Source organism: Rhinopithecus roxellana, chromosome 1 (assembly GCF_007565055.1).
Source record: "Rhinopithecus roxellana isolate Shanxi Qingling chromosome 1, ASM756505v1, whole genome shotgun sequence".
NCBI lineage: Eukaryota > Metazoa > Chordata > Mammalia > Primates > Cercopithecidae > Rhinopithecus > Rhinopithecus roxellana.
The window spans coordinates 101,220,261-101,243,979 of NC_044549.1; the positions used below are offsets into that span (position 1 = coordinate 101,220,261).

At 41.0% G+C, this 23,719-nt stretch overlaps 1 protein-coding gene and 1 pseudogene across 7 annotated transcripts in view; both read left to right on the plus strand.

The window, feature by feature from the left end:
• Positions 1 to 23,719, plus strand: part of PLCH1 (phospholipase C eta 1) — a 267,636-nt gene that overhangs the window by 89,469 nt on the left and 154,448 nt on the right. The window lies entirely within an intron of this gene.
• LOC104664424 lies at positions 19,998 to 23,636 on the plus strand (annotated as a pseudogene).

Sequence of the window (23,719 nt, forward strand, 5' to 3'; positions counted from 1 at the left end):
TATTCTCCAGAATGGTACTGTGCACACAGCAAGTTTCTAAGGTATGCTAACCACTAAAAAGTCTTTATTGTATAAGACCTACAGGGGCTGACTGGAAATAGCCTCGGAGTTGGCCTGCTGCTGCCATCTCAATTTCAAATGCCTTCAGTATATGCAGTATTCTTAAGAATTTCAGAATTTGCTCTGAGAGCCAACTTGGAGAGAGAATAGGTTGGTAAAAGTGGCTGTTGACTTTTGAAAATGATATAGTTCCCCAAAAGATGTTATATCCAGGCGGGCTGTGGCTCTGCTATATTAGGAAAAGTCTGAGTTTCGATTGTGTTCAGCCTGTTAGGCACGGAGGACTGCTACAGAGAGTGGGCAGCCACTTTCATAATTCAGGTGTGGGTGCCTTGTCAGGAGATCCATCCATTCTAGAAGACATCTGGCTCCCCCATTCATAAATATAGGTAATGATTCTTTCCAAGATAACATACAACATAGCAGACACTTGATATGCCAGTGTCAAATTAGGCAGAACTTACCTTTCTCTAATGATTGACTGATGTTAAGAAATGATTAGAAGTGAATAGACACCTGGGCGTGGTGGCTCATGCGTGTAATCCCAACACTTTTGGAGGCTGAAGTTGGTGGATTGCTCGAGCCCAGGAGTTTGAGACTATCCTGGCCAACATAGTGAGACCCCATCTCTAAAAAATTACAAAAATTAGCTGAGCGCGGTGGCTCACACCTGTAGTAATCCCAGTCCTTTGGGAGGCTGAGGTGGCTGGATCACCTGAGATCAGGAGTTCAAGACCAGGTGGACCAATATGGTAAAACCTGTCTCTACTAAAAATACAAAAATTAGCTGGGCATGGTGATGCGCGCCTGTAATCCCAGCTACTTGGGAGGCTGAGGCAAGAGAATCGCTTGAACCCAGGAGGCGGAGTTGCAGTGAGCCAAGATCATGCCACTGCACTCCAGCCTGGGCAGCAGAGCGAGAGTCTATCTCAAAACAAAAAATTAAAAATTCAAAAACGAAAACAAAAATCAGCCAGACATGATGACATTAGTCTGTACTCTGAACTGCTCTGGAGGCTGAGCAGGGAGGATTTCTTGAATCCAGGAGGTTCAGGCAGTGAGCCGTGATCATGCCACTGTGCTCCAGCCTGGGTGACAGAGTGAAACCCTGTCTCAAAAAAAAAAAAAAAAAAAAAAAAAAGTGAATAGACATCTCACTCCTGGCATGTGGTCAAAGCAGTGAAGGAATATTCCAAAGTTTTGAGCTGTTTTGAGCTTGGGAAGGCTCCTTGTTATTGAGACATCATCTCTTGTCCTGATGAACTGGGAATTTAACTGTGCCCAGTGTCCTTCAGCCCCATTGCTTCTTGGTGTTTTAAAGAAGCTGAGATGTCTTGGTTCCCTGTTATGGATGGGTTGTGATGGGCTTCACACATCTCCAAACAGTTATGATGTGACAACTAGGAAGACCATTTTGGTGTTGTCTTTGAATGTGGTATTGCTCCTTTGTCTTTGAGATTTCACTCATGTCCAGCAGTTAAGTTGGTGCTATGGTCTGGTGGATAATTATGTTTTCTAAGTAAGATTAACTTCTTAATTACTTGTGAAGGAGAAGCTGTAATATTGAACTGTGATTGCTTTCGGCAGGCAGCCAGGGAGAAAGAGTACAATTATATGTGTGACTACTTCTTTCCAAATGTGAAAGGCATACTTGTCAGTAGGAATATTTGACCAATGAGTTAACTTGTCATCAACTATTTCAGTTACTGAAGTAGTTGCATCAAAAGTGAATAGAGATTGACTAGAGAAATAAACTTTTTTAAAAGTAAATTTTATTTTTTAAGGAATATTCTTTTTTTTTAAATCAGTTATTAGGTAAGAAATTTAGAGCACCAATTTGTGGGGATAAACTCTATTTGTCAGGGCAAACATGGATCAGCTTTGATTATTGCAGTAAAATGTGCAAGTCCACATCTTTCTAATCAACCTTGCACCATTCTGTAATCTCGTATTTCTTTTTCTGTGTTGGAGATCTCACCTTCCAGTGTCTCGGCTTCCGCAGCTGCTGCCTCTTGAGGTTGGTATCAGTGAGATGTTTTGGGATTCTCACATTGTTGAAATCAATTTTTGTGGACGTGGTGATGACAAATTTCTGGTGTGTTCCTCACAGAGGAACTTGATTGAGAACTAGAGATCCAGTCACAAGTAACAAGCCACTGCCCAGCTGCTTCAGGAAACCCACCGTCTTGCCTCTGTGACGCCCAGGGAGGATGATCAGAACGGTCCCAGGAGTGATGTTGCCTCGCAGTTTCCTCTGTGCTGACTGAGGGTTTTTTGCTGTGGCTCAGCAGCTTTCGAGGCACATCTTCAGTAGGATAATATCTATGCATTTTGCAGAGTTTAACCATCTGGGTACCACCATCCTTGTCACCACCAACTGGTTTTGTAACAGTTGCATGAACCTTTTCCTTTTCAGTCTTGAATTTAGTGGCGAGTACCTCCTCTTGTATCTGACTTTTCTGGAATACACAGTAGACAGCGAATATCTGCAAGTTTCTCTGATCAGGACAGGATTTTGGCTGCATTGGGGTTTCTTCTTCTTGGACTTTTTCGCCTTGACTTACCCTTTTTCACTTTGCCACTAGTATCAGCTTTCTTGGCTTCCAGTCTCTTCTTAGTATCCAGCCTTTTAAAGTTTTCACCTGCCATCATGCAACATAAGAGAGCAAGGCATTCTTTACTATATGAATCCTTTTGTATTTTATTGGTAAAGTTTAAAGCGTAAATAATGGGGAATGTTTGGGAATGTCTTAGCTCTTTCTCAGTAAGCGTAGTTTCAGATTTTCTGATTCAATACATATTTTGGAAATAATAGATTGTTATTATAAAGTTAAACTGTGACCTCCTTTATAAAACTGAGTTATTACAAAGTTAAATTGTTTCCTCGTTGTGGTGGTCCCATTCTGGCTGTGGGTGGTTTCCTCACATATATGCACTAATTAGTACTCAGCCGAATGCTACAGGGAGACCCTCTGCATCTATCTCCGGAGCTCCTCTCTAGGCAGCTCTTTGCTCTCCAGTAACCTGTCTTGTGAACTGTAGTTGTCTTGGCCTCCCTGGACTCCCAGCCTTGTCTTCTCAACTCCCAGAGACCACTGATTTCTTCCTAGGTTCCCCTTTTCTGTTCTATAGTCTGGAAAATCGCTCCAGGCGGTAAGCTGAGGCAACCATAGGCCTACTTCATTTGGTTCCTGTCTCTCAGAGATCACTGTTCTTCATTGCTTGATTCCAAAGCCTTGAAAACTGTTGTTCATGTCTTTTGTTTGTTTCATGTAGGTTACTCCATCTTGGTTGAAAGCAGCAGTCTCTTTTCTGACCTAGTCTTACATTATTTTTTAAACTTAGGAATAAATTATTTAGCTGCAGAAAAGGTTTTTTTTTTTTTTTGAGACAGAGTCTTGCTCTGTCACCCAGGCTGGAGTACAGTGGCACGGTCTCGGCTCACTGCAAGCTCCGCCTCCCGGGTTCACGCCATTCCCCTGCCTCAGCCTCCCAAGTAGCTGGGGCTACAGGTGCCCACCACCACACCTGACTAATTTTTTGTATTTTTAATAGAGATGGAGTTTCACCGTGTTTGCCAGGATGGTCTCGATCTCCTGACCTCGTGGTCCGCCTGCCTCGGCCTCCCAAAGTGCTGGGATTACAGGCGTGAGCCACCGTGCCCAGCTGCAGAAAGCTTTTTTTAAAAAAACTTGTTTTGTTTTTATTCATTTATGAGAATCTTCTCTCCCATTATATTTTTAGCTGGTTACTGTGTTATCACATGAAGGCTATTTATTTTAGTATGTGAATTTTATAACTTTTTACCTTACTAAATTAAAAAAATTTTTATCTTTGATTATCTTGGGTTTTACAGGTTATATGCTTACATAACCTAAAAATAGTTATAATTTTATTTCCTTTTCAATTCTCATGCCTTTGATTGTTTTTTTTCTTATCCGATTACATTGTCTAATGTCTCTTCTAATACAAGGTTAGATGGAGACAGTGGGCATCCTTGCCTTGTTCCTGACCTTAGTTGAGTGCCTCTAGTGTTTTTCCATTAGGTTTTCCATGAAGATGCTGGCTTTATGTCTGAGGAATGCGCACAGGCACACACATATACTCACAAGGAAATAACTGCGAATTTCTGTTTTATTGAATGCTTTTGGAAATTAGGAGTGGCATTGAATTTGAAAGGTCTGTTAGTATTTCTGAAGATAATCATATGATTTTTCTTCTTATATCTGGTGAAATGGTGAATTACCTTAATGAATTGTCTAAGAAGGAAACATTTTCCCATTCCTGAAAGAATTTCACTGGTTAATGAAATAATATTTTATGTGCTGTTAGTTTTATATATATGTAAATATTTATAAGTGAGGGTTGTATATAGTTTTTGAGTATAATCTTTTATGAAATAAAGTTTAGATATCAGTATTATATCTGCTTCATGAAAAGAATTTAGCAGTTTATGCTTCTTTTTCTGTGCTCTGGAACAATATAAGCAGCATAAGGATGATGTATTCTTTGAAGCTTTGGTAGAGTTTCACCTATTAAATCACACTGGTCTAGTGCTTCTTTGTGGAGGTAGTTTTTATTGGGGGGGTAATTTTCTGTATTTCTTCCATGAAAACTGAACTATTACTATCTGTTTTGGGGTGAAGTAGGGGGAAAATGTATCTTTTTAGGAAATTATCCCTTTTATTTAGATTTTCAAATTTATTTGGTTGAGTCAGTAGAAGATTGTCTTTTAAACATATCTTCTGTTTCAATGGTTCTTTCTCTTTTGGAGTTTCTTATTTATTTGTGCTTCTCATTCTTTTCTTCCTCGGGTAGTTTTGCTAGGATTTTGTAATCTATTTTATTGATTTTTCTCCAAAGAATTTGCATTTTAAAATGTATTTAGTAATTTTACTCCTTTTAAAATTTCATCTTTGATTCTTTTCCGAATGCTTTCTTTGGTTTACTAGCTTTTTGGGTGGGACCCTTTCTTTTTGGAAGATATTTTTGTTTTCTACCACTCCTAAGTCCCCACTACCCCCTTCTCTTTTCCATGCAGGTGATGTCCGATTCTAGGGTTGGCTATGCTGGGTTGTGCTGTTTATTTTATCACTTATATGTACATTGAAGTTTGTAGTATTGTCTGACCCCCTAGTTATGGATTATGGAAGGCTTTATTTGCGCTCCCATGGTGAATGTATGGAGAGATTTGGATTCAGACAGCTGGTGTTGTCTGCGAGAATTCCGAAAGTGCAAGATGGATCCAATAAAATAAAGATGCCAAACAGAAATAGCGACTAAAGGGCAATATTTTCTCTTTTTTTTGACACAAGTCTTGCTCTGTCACCCAGGCCAGAGTGCAGTGGGGCAATCATGGCAATCGTGCAGCCTTGACCTCCCAGGCTTGAGTGATCGTTCTAACCTCCCAAGTAACTGGGACTACAGGCATGTGCCACCATGCTCGGCTAATTTAAATTTTTGGTAGAGACGGGGCTTTGCTGTATTGCTCAGGCTGGTCTTGAACTCCTAGGCTCAATTGATCCTTTTGACTTGGCCTCCCAGAGTGCTGGGATTACAGGCATGAGCCACCGCACCTAGCTGGGGAATATTTTAGGTAGAAGAATCCAAGAAGAGTTTTATAAGAGGTGACATTTGAGTAGAAGCCTGGATAAAGTGAGGGAGTGAACCAGATAACATCTAAAGGAAGAGTGTTGAGGAAGAGGAAACAGCAAGTGCAAAGGCCTTGTGACAGGGTCAGGAATGGTGTGTTTAAGGAATAGCAAGGAGGCCAGGGCAGTGGAAACAAAGTCGATGATACAAAGAATGGAATGGTAGAAGACGAGTCAGAGAAGTAGCCAGTGGTCAGACTATGGGATTTAGAGTTTTTCCTAAGGGTAATTGGAAGCCATTGTAAAATGTTAAGTGGGGCAATGGTAGGATTCTCTTTAGGGGACCTCGTAGACTGCACCATGGCGGATGGACTTATGAGGTGAGAGGAGACAGGGAGACCAGTCATAATATTATTACATGAAATGATGGTGGTCTGGACTGGAGCAGAAGCTGGGGAGGTTATGAGAAGTGGTCAAACTTAGAATATGTTTTGAGAGTTGACTTGATGTGACTTCCTGATTGGTCAGATATGGAGTGTGAAAGAGATTCTTGCAGGATAAATGGTGATGGTGACAACATTTCTGAGATGGAGAGACCTGAGAGAGGAAGAAAATGGTTTATGTGTGTATGAGTGGGGGACAAGAGTTCTTCTTTTGATATGTTAAGACTGAGATGTTGATTAGACTTACAGGTAGAGATGAGGACAGGAAGTTTGAATATTCAATTCTTGACCTCAGGAGAGAGGTTGTAGCTTTGTAGATATACATTAGAGAATCATCACGTATTTAAAATCATGGTATTTGCTAGGATCACTAAAGAGTGAGAGAAAGAAGGTCGCCGGCTGAGTCCTAGGCTCCTCCAGATTTATCTGAGGAAAGGAAGATTATCCAGCAAAGTAAACCAAGGAGGATTGCACAATATGACATGAGAAACATCAGGGAATATGATGTCCCCGGAGCCATGGGAGGGAAGAGTTTCAAGGAGAAGGGTATGTTCAGCCGGGTGAAATGCTCCTGCAAAGTTAAGTAAAATGAGCACTGAGAAATGGCCATTGGATTTGGCAACATGGAGGTCATGGACATGCTAGATCAGCCTGGTTTCAGTGGAGACATGGAGACACAAGCCTGGTTGGAATGGATTCAAAAGAGAGACGAAGGAGAAAAATGGAGAGAGACAATTCTTTTTGCGTTTTTCCTTAGAGATATATGCAGACATGGGGTGGACACTAGGGAGGGATATAGGGTCAGGGAACAGAATTTTTTAAGGCAGTTTTGATAGCGTATTTGAAGATTCTTATGAATAATCCAGCAGAGAAAAAACAAATTGATGATGTAGGAGAGTGAAGAAGTGGAGTATACAGGCATAGGTGAAGATGGTAGTTGGAATAAGGAATTTTTCTACCTATTTCTTTTATTGGTGAAATTAGAAGCAAAGTTACCAGTGAAGAGTGGGAAGGATATTGGAGATTTGAAGAGAAAGGTTGTGTAGAAATCATTTTAGATGTGATGAAATGAACTGACAAGGGAAATGAGGGCCTATTTGAAAAGTGAGGGTATAAATTTAAAATGAGCCTTGTTCCCTTGTTTTGTGCAGGCACAAAGGATGTGGAGAATAGGAACTAATCTGGGTAAGGGAATGCGGGGTGAAGGAACTGAGTGCATGTGTGAGACTCTGGAACCAACACTGGGTAAAGAGGGCCATAAGGAAGGCATTTGAATAGTTCAAATATAGCCAATGATTTGGACCTCCCAATAGGGTGAAATAATTGGGACACCAGAGGAAGGGAAGAAAGCAAAACAAAACAAAAATTAGGTGGTCAAGCCAGGTGTAGTGGCTAATGAGTATAATCCCAGCCATGGGAGGCTGAGGCTGGAAAATTGCTTGAGGCCAGGAGTTTGAGACCAGCCTGGGCAACACAGTGAGATTGCATCATATATATATATATATATATGTAATATACAGCAATATATGTAATATACATGTAAATTACCCACCCACCCAGGTGGCAGTAGTCTTGTAGTCTAGTGGAAATCTGGAAGTGGAGATTTTGGGAATTATGCAGTTAGTGGCATTGTATAATTAGAGGTCTAGGGTGGGACTACTGAAGTGGGAGGCTGAGGTGGGTGGAGGACAGATTATTGCAAGTGAAGTGGTCCAGGAATAAAACTGCCAAAGCATGGTGTATCAGCCAATTTCAAGTTCCTATTGCCAGGGAAGATGGCAGAATAGAAGTGGGGCTTGGTGCAGAAATCATCAGCAGATGAGGGTGAATGCCTGAGAGGCTGGGTTATGACTCCTTTGAGGCAAGGTAGCAGGTGTCAGAGCCAATGACTTGTGCTTTGTTCGTAGGTGTGAGGAGGAATCAGTGGTCTGAAAGCAGCAGTGAGGAGAACAAGTAAATGAGATGAGGCATTTAAAACTCTTCCTGCATGTAATAAGCATTCTATAAATGGTAGATGAAACCTAGTACTAAGTGTTTGATGAATAAATGATCTTGAAAATGTAGTGCTATGTTCAAAGTGGGCTCATAAAATGTGAATGTGTTCAACAGCGTCCCACACAAAAAAACAAAACAGAAAGCTCTTCCTTTGCCAACCTGAATGGGGATTCTGACCTGCTGTGACTGGATGTCAGATTGAGTCAGATTTGTCCTACTGACTCTACAGAACTCTGGTGGATAATAATCTTAGTCTGGCTGTCTATGTGATGCTGGCTTCTTCGTGTCCATTAGATAAATTATACAGTGCAAATATAGTACAAGCTACAAAATGATCAGATCTAAGAAGTTTAACATGGTGCTTAAAAAAATGTTAACAGCGGCCGGGCGCGGTGGCTCAAGCCTGTAATCCCAGCACTTTGGGAGGCCGAGATGGGCAGATCACGAGGTCAGGAGATCGAGACCATCCTGGCTAACATGGTGAAACCCCGTCTCTACTAAAAAATACAAAAACTAGCCGGGCGAGGTGGCGGGCGCCTGTAGTCCCAGCTACTTGGGAGGCTGAGGCAGGAGAATGGCATAAACCCGGGAGGCAGAGCTTGCAGTGAGCTGAGATCCGGCCACTGCACTCCAGCCTGGGCGACAGAGCGAGACTCCGTCTCAAAAAAAAAAAAAATTTTAACAGCTGTTTGAGGGGTCCAGTAGCATGAGTGATTAAAGTTAACGGGCTTCCCACTGTCAAAACTCCAGGAATGCTTGGAAAAATGAGAGGTAGTGTTAGGTGTAAAGTCAAATAAATGGTAAAATCTTTGCGGAGGGCTTTGCTGTGTCCTCTTGCTCATTTCAGATGATTCGAACAGTGTGTTCGCCAAGGAAGTCAAGTTAATAAGCTTGTTCTGCATGGCTAATGGCGTGGGTCCAAAGGCTCTGAGGTATAACTTACATATTTTTACAGATTCCTGGATGGAAGAAAGGCTAGGAAGTTAGGACTTGAAAAATGGAAGTTGATTGATATTTAGGTTTTCTTTTAGTTTATCCTAGGTAAGAATCTATTGTCTCTGAGGACTGATTTTAGAAATAGTACTTCAGAGAAAATAATTGGAACATCTAATTTGCCTATCAATAAAATTGGAAGAAGGAATTAGGGATCCCCTATGTTAATGCTTCATGAGAGATCAGGTGGTAATTACTTCATATTGAAAGAGAAAGCTATCTGGAAACAAAGTAAATAAGAGTAGAGCATGTTTACATTGCAGTTCATTTGCTCAGGAATATTAAGCTCCAGAGTTTTGTTTTTTTCATAATACGACATTCTTACTGGTTTTAAAAAATTGTAATATTAATCTATGCCCGTCCTTGGGAAAATTTAATACTGTAGAAGTATGTGAAATAAAATATAAAAGTTCTCTTTTGAGTCATACTCCTCCACCCCACCCCTCTCCAACCCCCCCAAGTTGCTATTCCCCTCTGTAGATGTTACAATTGACAGTTTGGTGTATGTCTTTCCTAACTTATATCTGCCTTACTCTTTTAAACAACTGCATAGTTTTAAATATAATACCATGACTGTACCATGATTTAAGTAATTAGTTCTGATGGACACTGGAGTTGTTTGCTCTACAAATAATGCTGTAACAGGCATTCATTTACATATGCCTTTGAATCCTTGTGCAGTGTGTAAACTTCAAGAGCTGAAGTTGCAGACTTTCAGAGTAAGAACATTTGAAAGTTTGATAGATGGTGCTACATTTTCCCCCCTAGTCTATGAGAAAGCCTGTTTGTTCTAGCCAACACTGGGTAATGTCAGCCTTTTAAATTCAACCAACAATTGAATATCATTGTTTCAATCTGCATTTTTTTTTGTTTTTTAGACTGAGTCTCACTCTGTTACCCAGGCTGGAATACAGTGGTGTGATCTCGACTCACTGCAACCTCCACCTTCTGGGTTCAAGTGATTCTCCTGCCTGACCCTCCCTAGTAGCTGGGACTACAGGCACCTGCCACCATGCATGGCTAATTTTTATATTTTTAGTAGAGATGGGGTTTTGCCATGTTGGCCAGGCTGGTCTCGAACTCCTGACCTCAGGTAATCCACCTGCCTCGGCCTCCCATAAATCTGCATTTCTTTAAACACTAGCATTGTTGAGCATCTTTTCATGTTTATTGGTAATTTCTCCTTCTACACATAGTCTATATCCTGTAATCATTTTAATACTGATTTTTTTCTTGATTCATAATAGTTCATTGAATATGGGGTAGGTATAATGTGTGTCACATATGTTATAAATGTCTTCACCTACTTTCTCTTAATTTCCTACTTCATTCATGGTGTGTTTTGTCATTTTCTCTGTGGTTTAAAGGGGACTTAAGGCTTATTCCAGTTCAGTGACTTGAGGCTAATTCTAGACTCCCAAGTAACATTTTCTTTGAGAGGCCTTTGGCCCCCTGGCCATAGCTATTCCAACTAGGTCCACCAGTAATGATCTCTCCTGGCATGTTCTCAGGGGTAATACGAGTTGCTGGTGCTTGTTTACAACACTATTAGATTATTGTATCATATACAGATAATGCATTTTAGTAGCAAGGGCATGGATTTGGATTCAGAAGTTCTTGGTTTGGGTACTTTCCTGTGTGTACTAATTGTGTCATTTTTGGAAATTTTACTTCTGAAACAAGGATTATACCTGTCACATCTCATAGGACTGTTGTGACAGTCACATGATATAATGAGAGTAAAATAGTATAAGCTATAAAGCTGTACACATTTTTATTAGTTTCATGAGTGTTTTATTTGGGGGGTGGGGATGCTGTTTGTGGAAGACCACAGGAAGTTGCAGAAGTGTGATGCTCTCCTCCCTCACGCCTCCCTGTGCCTGTAGCACTGACTCCCCCAGCCTTGTTAATTCTACTTCTTAATGGACTTTGAATGGTTCTTTTTTCCCCCAATTCCCACTACCATGATCACAGTCCAAATCAGAGTCAGATTAAAGATGAGTCAGCTGCCTGTCCCAGGGTGCTGTGTGATATGGGAGGAACTGAAATGACTAGAAATATAAGATGTAGAAGTGACACACCTCCCTTGCAATGGCAGGGCTGCTCTGAGCTGTAGCATAGGTTGTGCATGGTGTTAGTTGGGGTGTGCACACCCTGCCTGAAGGGTACATGCCCGTCAGATGGTCCCTAGACCTCCGTCTAAGGGGAACAAGGTCTGCTGAGTAGCATGGTTTGTTTTCTTGATCAGGTTATTCTTTTAGGGCCAAAACAGAATTATCTAGGGCAGTGGAGGAGAGGCTGGAGTTGATGCCCAAGGACTTCCTTGCCTCACTTTCTTCTAGCAGCTTCAGGTATGTCTAAATCAATGTTGAGGAGATATTTAATGGTTACTGGTTGAGCAGGGCCCAAATTATGAGACTACATATCTCAGTATTGCCCTGGTCTCAGTCACTCCTTGTGTGCCTGGGTTTCTCGAATTGCTTTCTGAGCCTCCCTCTTGCCCTCCAGACTGTCCCCCAAGCCACAGCCAGGCTAACCTTTACAAAAGGCCAGCCTCATCAGGTTACCTCCTTGCTTAAAAGCCTTCAGTGGATTTTTGTTGCTCTCAGGATAGAAACCAAGATCCCTAGCATGGCCTAAGAGGCCTATGTCATTGGCCCTGCCTCCCCTCCCTGGGCATTGTCAAAGTACTCTGGCAGTGCTGGTCCTGCCTTGTGGCCGGCTCTGCCCCTGCTTTTCCCTGGCTCATGGTTGCTCAGCCTCAGAGCTCAGATTATCAGCCACCTCCACTGAGAAGCCTTCTCTGACAGCCAAGCCTGTGCCAGGTCCTCTGTCATTTGCTTTCTCTTTATATCCTGCTGTGCCTTTCCATGGTACTTAGGGCAAATATTATGAAATGCTTTGTTGTCTCATTTGTTGTTTTGTGTCCATCACCCCTGCTTAATGAAGACAGGCATTCTGTCTGTCACACTCATTATTGTATTCTTAGCACCTAGAAATACTTCTCATACACAGCAGATACCATTTATTTGCTGAAAGACAGAACATATGAATAACTGTGGCACTTAGGGAGATTTGAATGTGACCAGGCCCTTCTCCCTGCTGGAAGTTGCATGTTCACCAGGGGAGTAGGCCTTTGTAAAGAGGAAGAGTCTTTTTGCCAGGGAGGATGTCAAGACCAGAAGCTCGTAAACATACTGAGGCTATAAATGGTCCCAGCTGTCCCTAAAGCTGCCCTTTTAGGATCTTTTCCTTCCTGAGGCCCTAACATCTTGTAGCGGTGGTTCTTCTGCCTGTTTTTATTTGTTTCTTTGTCTTCAACCTGATTTGATGAATGTAAGAGAATTGAAGCTGGACATCAGGAAATCTCCAATACTACTGCTATTGTTCCCTGGGAACTGAGAAGAATTTAAATTCCTGAACTCTGACCTTAGGGGCACAGTCTGGCTACCCCTAGAGCTGGGGGATTTTAAGATAACTATATTACAATTACATTACACTTTTCTCCCCTGTTAGATCCAAAAATTAAATCTTCAAGTCTTCTGAGTTTTCAATTGGAAAACTTGTACAAAATCAGTTTTATTGCCTTTGGGTAAATACAGCAGGTTAAAACACAAATTGCTTCTTCCTGGACCTCTACCAGAATTCCTCTACTACATATAGTGGGGGCGGTAATCACCAGGGAAAGGGAAGAAAGCAGGTGAAATGCACAGGATTTAAGAATCTAGCTATGCTTTAGGATCAGAAATTCTTAGGTAGTGCTGTGTGGATATTCTATCGATGCTTACAGCTACTTGAGTGAGTAAAAGGAATGATGTTTATTTTGTCTTACCATTGTACAATCATTTCTTTTTGTCTTATCTCAGAAGTTTAAAAAATTTAATTTTATTATTTTTAAAGACTTTTGAAAAAGTCTTGTTAAGTTTTAGAGTGAGGGTGAAACACAGAATTAAGTATTTTCCAGTCATCAGTTTAAACCTTTTTCATATCAAAAGTCATCTGGGCATTGCTTTGCCAGGGGCCTTCAGATTCTATTTTTTCCTAATGCTCTTTGTGTATCTTTTTTCTCTCTGATCTAACTTGCCTGCTCTGTTGTTCTGCAAAGAAAATGCAATTTCCTGTTCATTGTGTCTTTTGATCTAACAGATTCTGCAAGTTTAGGAGACAGAGGTTGAGGAAATGTGGCTTCTGCTTGGATAGTGCTGTCCCCAGAAACATTCTTATTAAATTACTATTGAATGAGGCAGTCAAGCATCTTTCATCCTGGGAATATTAAAGTGTGTAGGGAGTTCTTTAAAACGTTAAGAGGACAAATGCTTGTTTTTATGGTAGAAGACCACATTCACTTTCCTTATTGACTCTCAGGTTAAGAATACATGCATTTTTATTAGCTGTGCTTTGTATCCTCAGCTTACTGAATAGGAAAAGCAAGTGGGTTGGCCCTGCATGATACAGCATTGATACAAAATTGTTTCACTCTCTGAGAAGAGAGTTGGAAATCAAAAAGGAAGGTGGTGGTTAATTTTGTGCAGCTGCAACAAGTCTAGGTTCTCTATCAGTATTTGTTCTGGTGATGCATTTTATTTGTTAGATAGGAGTCACTAAGGTTAGCTGTGTCCAAGGGGTGGGGAATTGGACTTCATCTCCCAGTGAAAGGAGTGTCCAAGAATTTGTGGATATATTTTAAAACAACCACAGGTATGTATTGTAATGTCCCCTGTGCTTCACTGCTTTATTTAGCTATTTTATCCAAACCCAGACCAGCAAAATAGAGTCAGAGTGTCAGGAGCATGATATGTTTATGGGTTTATCTTTTCAGAGCATAGAGAGTGTGAGCTCGGGGCAGGAGGCAGGTTGTGTGGGAAATAAGATGACTAGTTAGGGAGGGAGTGTGCCAGGGAGGGCTTCATAGACCAGGCAAAGGAGTTTCGGTTCTCTGCTTTAGGCCTGTGTTTTCCAAATGGTGGTGACTTTACCCTCTAGGTCATTTGGAGAAGTGTCAGGATAAAAAGAAGGTTATTCCTTGAAAGCCAGTTTTACTCAAGGACTTTGGGGAACTCTCATTATGGAGTTGAATGTGTAATTTCACATACTTTTAAAGATAAAACAAGAGTCTACGAAGGATTTGAGTGTGGGATGAGGAGGCTGGAGTCGTACATTATGGTCGGCAGTGCTGAGAAAGGGTGGGGTGTGGCAGAACTGTGACACTAGCTGGTCACTATTCAGGATGTCATTTCAGAGGTTACAGTGACAGCTAAGGTGAGTGCTGAAGGACTGAACAGTGAGGACAGAGGGGGTGATGTTCAGGAAGGAGAAGGGGAGGCTTGGGCCAGTGGGTGGTTGATGTCATCCAGGCATGAGCCTGAAGCAAAGAGAGTTTCATATGTAGGTGGGTGTATAACCATTTCTTTTTATTTATTTGTATCCTAATGCGTTCACATCTGGGGCCTTGTTGACCCTAGAGGAACTGCCCCTCCCAGGGTTAGCTGATTTCTAGACATTGTAAACAGCTCTCCAGAAATACACCGTTCACATGCAAACCCACCAATCCACAGCCCATACCCTCACCATGTCCTTTATCAGTCTCTCAAACCTGGGCCACTACCCACCTGCCTAATCATCCAGGGCCAGATACCAGACATCTAAGTATAATACCTTTCCCCCCAGATCCTGCCAAAATTATTCAAACTAGTCAATCCCAAGTCTGCTTAACCTGCCTCACTCATTCCTTGCTTTGGAAAACAATGAAAATATTTGCCTGCATTTTGCCCTTATCCCATTCCCTTTACCTCCTGACTGGCCATGGTGGTTCTCTGTGAGGCCACCTGCTCTTCATATTGTCTTGCCATACCTCCTGTTTCTAGGGAACTGTGAGTTTAAAAACTTCTCCCAGCTCTTTGGGAGGCTGAGGCAGGAGGACTGGAGTTCAAGACCCGCCTGGGCAACATAGTGAGACCTGTTCATTACTGAAAAAAAAAAAAAGAAAAAAAGCTGGGCATGGTGGCATGTGCCTTGTAGTCTTAGCTACTTGGGAGGCTGAGGTGGAAGAATCAATTGCTCGAGCCTTGGAGGTTGAGGCTGCAGTAAGCTGTGATTGTGCCACTGCATTCTAGTCTAGGCAACAGCGCAAGACTCTGTCGCAAACAAAAACCAAAAAGCAACAAATAACTCCTTCCTTCATGACTAGTGATTTCTGTGACTATGTGTCTTATACTAGGAGTAAAACAAATCCCAGGTACCTATAAAAAGGTGAGGCTATGCCAGGATCAGTGGTGCATGCCTGTATTCCCAGCTACTTAGGAGGTTAAGGCAGGAGGATTGATTAAGACTGGGAGTTTGAGACTGTAGTGTGCCATGATTGTGCCTGTGAATGGCCACAGTGCTCGAGCCTGGGCAACATAGTGAAACTCCATTTCTTTAAAAAACAAAAAAAGTGAGGGTCATGGAGAATTTGGTTTTAGACATACTGAGTTCAGAGTATCTTGGGGGTACTGGGATATTAGGCTGGAGATATCTAGGGGCAATTGGACATCAGGATTTTGGGCTTTAGGGAAAATATCTCAATATTCCCTCTCTATTCTGTCTCGTAGGATTGTGTGAGTTGAGATCATGTATGAGAAGGGGCTTTGAAAATTAGGAAGTACCATGTAAGTGAAGTAGCTATATCTCACCAAGAATAAGTAAAAAAGAAATTTTGCTGTAACCCCTTGATGCCAATCTTTATTCAGACAGAAACATTTATAGGAGTTCTACTGACTGAATGTCCCTGCCGCTACAATGGCTTAGATTTGATTTTTTAAAAAGGAGCCTGTTCTTACCAAAAGAAGAGGAGAATATCAGAAAGTTAATATTTTTCACTTGTTGATATTCAGAGATAGTAATTGTAAGTATAAACATGACTCAGCGTAAAAACAAGATTTGAATTTCCTTTCTTGGAAATTCTTATCCTTCTCCTTCAAAAAATTGTTTCTTTAATTGTTTACTTTTTGGAATTAGTACTTTTATTTTTATTTTATTTATTTATTTATTTTTAGGTGGAGCCTCACCTTTTAACTGAATCAGCCCCCTTTTGAAATAGCTTTCACAGAAACCCACTTATGAACTTGTACTTATTTCACATTAACCAAAGTTGAGTCACACGACTCATGCAAAGGATGTGGGAAGTGTTTTTAAGCTGGACATACATATTCCATGTTTTCTAGGTGTAAGGAGCAGTGTCTTTCCTAGGTAAAAATAAAACCTCATGTTATTTTGCTTCTCACATAGATCGATTGTGGACTACTAAGCCTACCTTTCTTATCAATAACACACAACACCTGCAAATGTCAGTTTCTGATTGCATGCCCATTATTTATATTTCTATTTAAATTTTTTTTCACTCTTCTCTATTTTGTTTCAGAAAATACAGTTATTTCTCATTTAAAGTGTGTGATGTATTTATTTATTTATATTTTTTATTTTTTTGAGGTGGAATCTCACTCTGTTGCCCAGGCTGGAGTGCAGTGGCATGATCTCAGCTCACTGCAAGCTCCACCTCTTGGGTTCATGCCATTCTTCACCTCCCGGATTCACACCGTTCTCCCCCCCCACCAGTAGCTGGGACTACAGGTGCCCACCACCACGCCTGGCTAATTTTGTTTTTGTATTTTTAGTAGAGATGGGGTTTCACTGTGTTAGCCAGGATGATCTCCATCTCCTGACCCCATGATCCACCTGCCTCAGCCTCCCAAAGTGCTGGGATTACAGGTGTGAGCCACCGTGCCCAGCCAATTTATTTTTTTAATTAATTTTTATTTTTTTATTTAAAAAAATTTCTTTTTTGGTCAGGCACAGTGGCTCACGCCTGTAATCCCAGCACTTTGGGAGGCCGAGGCAGGAGGATCTCTTGAGGTCAAGAGTTCGAGACCAGCCTGGCCAACATGACGAAACCTCCTCTCTACTAAAAATACAAAAATTACCTAGGCGTGATAGTGCATGCCTGTAATTCCAGCTACCAGGGAGGCTGAGGCAGGACAATTGCTTGAACCGAGGGGGTGGAGGTTGCAGTGAGCTGAGATCATGCCACTGCACTCTGGGATGACAGAGTGAGACTGTCTCAAAATAAATAAATAAATAAATAATTTTTATAAAAGTTATTTTTTATTTCAATAGGTTTTTGGGGGAACATACGTTGTTTGGTTACATGAATAAGTTCTTCGGTGGTGATTTCTGAGATTTTGGTGCACCCATCACCCAAGCATTGTACACTGTACCAGTGTGTAGTCTTTTATACCTCATCCTCCTCCCACCCTTTCCCCTGAGTCCCCAGAGTCCATCGTATCATTCTTATGCCTTTGCGTCCTCATAGCTTAGCTCCCACTTATGAGTGAGAAGAAATGATGTTTTGTTTTTCCATTCCTGAGTTACTTCACTTAGAATAACAGTCTCCAATTTTATCCAGGTTGCTGTGAATGCCATTGTTTCATTCCTTATGATGACATGCCCATTATTTCTAGGAAAGCACACAATAAGATAAAACTAGAACGAATATTTCCCTGGATGAGATGATTTCTAGAATCTCATGAGACCCATTTTTTTTTTTTTCAGGAGAATAAAGAGAGCGTTAGATCAGTGGTTCTCAAACCATAATCCCATAAGATGAACTTTTGTGAGCTAAAGTAATGTTAGATAGTTAACCTTTGATTAATGGAGGTTCCCTGAATCTCCACAATACAAATTGTATAAAAACTGATGTTAGTAGATAGATATTCTCAGGCATTTTTCTTAAACTTTTGGTATCTGTTTCCACTTGAATATAGACAGTTGACAAAGGAAGCCAACAATATTATTAGGGAAAACTGAAAGAGCATATCATAATTGACTGATTGCTTTATTAATATTTTGGCCAGTTGTCTGCCATGTAATTGTCATTGGTATGTATGGTAGCGTTAAATATATAAATATTCCTGGAGGAGGCTGGTTTGTATCTCACCCAGGAGATTGCTGGGTGCTGCTGTTGCTCTGCCTCCTGATGCATTGATAGTCTGTCCTGACTTCTGTGGGTTCTTGTGATCCTTAATTGGGAAATGCACTTGACCTCTGTGTCATTTGACTTTCTGTTGAATGTCATTTGACATAGAAAGTCTTGAGGATGCCATTTATTTGTACATTTGTCTCTTTTTAAATTGGCTCCCAGGAGAGAGTTTAGAGACTGATACAAGGATGGTGTATTATTCAGGGTCCTCCAGAGAAACAGAATCGATTGGAGATATCTGGTCATTTCTTTACAATACATTTCTTACACATATATACACACGCAGTCATACTCTACATAACGGTGTTTCAGTCAGTGATGGACTGCATATATGACAGTGGTCCCGTAAGATTTTTATAGAGCTGAAAAATTCCAATGGCCTAATATTTACTCTACTTCTTAATGTTATTTTAGAGTATACTCCCTCTATTTATTAAAAAACAAACCAATTGGTAACTGTAAAACAGCCTCAGGCAGATCCTTCAGGAGGTATTCAGAAGAAGGCATTGTTATCACAGGAGATGACAGCTCCATGCATGTTACTGCCCCTGAAGACCTTCCAGTGGGACAAGATGTGGAGGTGGAAAACAGTGATATTGATGATCCTGGCACTGTGTAGGCCTAGGCTAATATGTGTGTTTGTGTCTTAGTTTTTAACAAAAATGTTTAAAAAAATTTTTAATGGAAACAAGCTTATAGGACAAAGATATAAAACTATCTTAGAGCAAAAATATAAAATATTTTTGAGCAGCTGTACAATGTGTGTTTTAAACTGTGTTATTATAAGAGTTAAAAAATTTTAAGTTTATGAAGTAAAAAGTTACATTAAGCTAAAGTTAATTTAGTGAAGAAAGAAAAATATTTTAAAATAAGTTTAGTGTAACCAGGCATGGTCACTCACACCTGTCATCCCAGCGCTTTGGGAGGCTGAGGCAGGCGGATCACAAGGTCAGGAGTTCGAGACCAGCCTGACCAACATGGTGAAACCCCGTCTCTACTAAAAATACAAAAATTAGCCAGGGATGGTTGTGCGTGCCTGTAATCCCGGCTACTCAGGAGGCTGAGGCAGGAGAATTGCTTGAACCCTGGAGGCGGAGGTTGCAGTGAGCCAAGACGGCACCATTGCACTCCAGCCTAGGCGACAGAGTGAGACACCGTCTCAAAAAAAAAAAAAAAAGTTTAGTGTAGCCTAAATACACAATGTTTATGAAGTCCATCATAGTGTACAGTAGTGTTCTAAGCCTTCACATTCACTCATCACTCACTCACTGACTCACCCAGAGAAACTTCCAGTCCTGCAAGCGGCACTCATGCATGTGCCCCATACAAGTGTACCAATTTGTATCTTTTTTACTGCATTTTAATGTACCTTTTGTATGTTTAGGTATACAAATGCCATTGTGTTACAGTTGTCTATAGTATTTAGTTCAGTAACATGCTGTACTGGTTTGTAGCCAAGGAGCAGTAAGCTATACATATAGCCTAGGTGTGGAGCAGGCTATACCATCTAGGTTTGTGTACATACACTCTATGATGTTCATACAAGGATGAAATCACATAACACCACATTCCTCAGGATATATCGTTGTTGTTAAGTGATGTATGACTGTATGTCTGCCTGTGTGTGTGTGTATAATCTGTACATATACATACGAGATAAAAATGAGATTTATATATAGCCAATCCTCTGTGTCCATGGGTTCCACATCCATGGATTCAACCAACTGTGGATTGAAAATACTTTAAACAATTGCATATGTATTATACATATACAGATTTTTTTCTTGTCATTATTCCCTAAACAATACAGTACAACAACTATTTACATTAGGTTTTATAAGTGACCTTGAGATAATTTAAAATATATGGGAGGGATGGCATTGGGAGTTATACCTGATGTAAATGACAAGTTGATGGGTACTCACGAGTTGATGGGTGCAGCACACCAACATGGCACAGGTATACATATGTAATAAACCTGCACGTTGTGCACATGTAAAGAAAAGTTCAACCTTCCTCTGTCTTTTTGTTCTATTTGGGCCCTCCACAGATTGGATGATGCCCATACACATTGGAGAGTGCAATCTGCTTTACTCTACCAATTCAAATGCTAACCTCTTTTGGAACTACCCTCACAGACACACCCACAGATAATGTTTAATTGGCATCCTGTGGCCCAGTCAAGTTGACCCATAAAATTAACAATCACAAGTGGAGCCCCTTAAACTTCTTTCAAGGAAGGTGATGGTGGAGACAGTGCAGGAGAGCCTGCAATTTATCCTGAGTGGGGTTTGCTTTCCACTTTCATTGTACTAAAGAATGTAGTGATTTTTAATTTAAAGTAACATCTGGGACTTGGGAAGTAGTTCAGAATGTGGATGCTGAAATCTTACTCTACCACTTATAGGTTGTGCGACCTTGGGGAAGTTACTTAGCTTATTTATGCCTTGGTAGCTTCTGTTATAATATAGGGATCATAATAGCACATACCTCATAGGGTTGTTTTGATTATTAAATGACTCCAAGCATGCAAGGCACTGTGAATACTACATTGTTAGTACCTACTAAATGCTAGGCAGATTTAGCTATTCTTTTTTTTATTATTGTATTAATGCCTTCACTATTCTTACAACTGGGAAAAATTACTCTTGATCCATTTTTTAGTATGCCAACCTTCTGCAGCTGGTGAATCTTAGCATTAGTGGTCTTATTTAGGTTTTTGACTGATTAAACAGGATTACTTTCTGACCTAGTGTTTAATAACTTCGCTGCTAGAAAAACCTTTGGGTTTTTTTTGAGGCTTTAGTATAAGTTTTCAACTGACAGGACCCAGGTGCCCTAAACTTGAGATTTTAAAAAGTTAAAAAAAGTTAAAAAAAATTATTTTTAAAAATTTATTTAGGTACATTACAGTTGTACGTATTTATGTGATATTTTGAGACAGGCATACAATGTGTAATGATCAAATTAGGGTACTTGGATATTCGTCACCTTAAACATAAGTCATTTCTTTGTGTTAGGAACATTCCAGTTCTACTAATTTTCAGATGATTTCTTCTTACTTGTTAACATCCTTTTCTTGCAGATTGAAGGACTCCCTGTAATATTTCTCGTATGACAGGTCTGGTGTTGATAAAATTCCTCAGCTTTTGCTAATCTTGAGTTTTGATGAGGACTTCTCTCCTATCCCCCATATTTTGACCACAAAGTAGATCAAACACAGTTAAGGAATATTCGGGCTTATCATACAGAGAGAAATATAAGGTAGTATAACATTTATGACCACTTAAGTCTAAGATGAAAATCTATAAAGACAAGTTATAGGAAAACTTGAATTCTCAAGATTTTTAATTTAAAAAAATGGTAAATACTAGGGCCAGTGAAACAATCTTAAAGGAGTTTGTTTTTGTGCTCTTTTTTCGTTGAAAGTGAGTTTTAAACATGTATTCCAGGTGACATGGAAGCTATAGGGCTCAAGTAATTGTAGAAAGCTAAATTCTTTCTTATTGCAGAGCCATGACAGTCACCATTTCAGTACCTAATTTGCACTTTACCTCTCTTTAGCTAGCTTAATATTCAGTTATAATCAGAAGTGTAGCGAGTCCCAAACCTTAAAGGATTTAGAAGAATTCTGTGAAATTAGCAAAATATCTGCTACCACAAATGTTATGTTATGAATTCGTTTGTTGAAATTTGCTTTGACAGGCTTAGGAAAGGATCTACAACATTAAGGAAGCAATGTTGGATACCATGCTAACAGAGTAGTAGACTGATATTCTCCCTGGGCAGTTGTGAAATATGGCACTATTAAATATTGGAAACTCTCTGGTGACTTAACTTCTAGTCCTAATGTACATTATATAATCATGGAGGTTTTGGGCCAATAATCTAATAATTCGTTGATGCTGGGTGACAAAGAATGAGTTTTCATGTAATGGTTAAAGATGTTACATGAAATATGCCCTTTTGAAGAGAAATAGCCTGTGTGTTTAAATTATGCTAGTAGGCAGCATTACATGTGAGCAGCAGATACTTCCCTGGGACCATAGGCTGTTAAATGACCACAAAAGCCTCCTAATTGCAATCTTCCTCCATTCTAACTCATTCTCTACTTTCAGCCAGTCGGGCTGATTGTAAAGGTGCCTATCCCAACATGGGTCACTCTGCTTAAAACCCTTCAGTGGCTCACAGAGCCCTCAAAGGAAGTCTATACTATTATTACATTCATTCATTCCCATTTTAGTTTTTCTTCCACCCTGCCATTTTATCACCCAGACGTCTTGGATACTGAGTCATCTCAAGTAACTCAAGGATGACCACGCTTCACAAGAGGTGAACTGGGAGCACAGGCAGGCCTTGCTGTCCAGCTCTGATCCCTGCAGCTCTCCCTGCCATCTGCCTCATTCTCTTTCTCTGTAGACTTTCTCTGCTTTGGCATGCTTGGAAATGGCCACCCTATAGCTCCCTGGTTTAGATGTCTCCTGGAAGTGATCAGCAGAGATAGACGTTTGTATAAGTCCGTTCTCACATTGCTGTAAAGGAGTACCTGAGACTGGGTAATTTATAGACTCACAGTTCTGCAGGCTGTACAGGAAGTATGGCAGAGGAGGCCTCAGAAAACTTACAGTCACGACAGAAGGCAAAGAAGAAGCAGGCATGTCTTACATGGCTGGAGCAGGAGGAAGAAAGAGAAGCCGGGCCAGATGTTCTTCGCTGAGGGTCGTCAGGGTTTCCTGCTTCAACAGTGCTTGGACGGAACCCGGCGCTGGTCCCCCGTCCCCCATCCTGGCTGGCCGCCCTTAGCCAGCCCTCCCTCACCTCTTCACCGCGCCCTCGGACCGCCCCAAGGTCCCCGCCGCCGCTCCAGCACCGCGCAGCCACCGCTGCCGCCGCCGCCGCCGCCGCCTGTCCTTAGCCTCCGCCATGACCACGGCGTCCACCTCGCAGGTGCGCCAGAACTACCACCAGGACTCAGAGGCTGCCATCAACCGCCAGATCAACCTGGAGCGCTACGCTTCCTACCTTTACCTGTCCATGTCTTACTACTTTAACTGTGATGATGTGGCTTTGAAGAACTTTGCCAAATACTTTCTTCACCAGTCTCAGGAGGAAAGGGAACATGCTGAGAAACTGATGAAGCTGCAGAACCAACGAGGTGGCCGAATCTCCTTCAGGATATCAAGAAACCAGACAATGACGACTGGGAGAGTGGGCTGAATGCCATGGAGTGTGCATTACATTTGGAAAAAAATGTGAATCAGTCACTACTGGAACTGCACAAACTGGTCACTGACAAAAATGACCCCCATTTGTGTGATTTCATTGAGACGCATTACCTGAATGAGTACGTGAAAGCCATCAAAGAATTGGGTGACCATGTGACCAACTTGTGCAAGATGGGAGCACCCGAATCTGGCTTGGCAGAGTATCTCTTTGACAAGCACACACTGGGAGACAGTGATAATGAAAGCTAAGCCTCAGGCTAATTTCCCCATAGCCATGGGGGTGACTTCCCTGGTCACCAAGGCAGTGCATGCATGTGTTGGGGTTTCCTTTACCTTTTCTATAAGTTGTACCAAAACATCCACTTAAGTTCTTTGATTTGTACCCTTCCTTCAAATAAA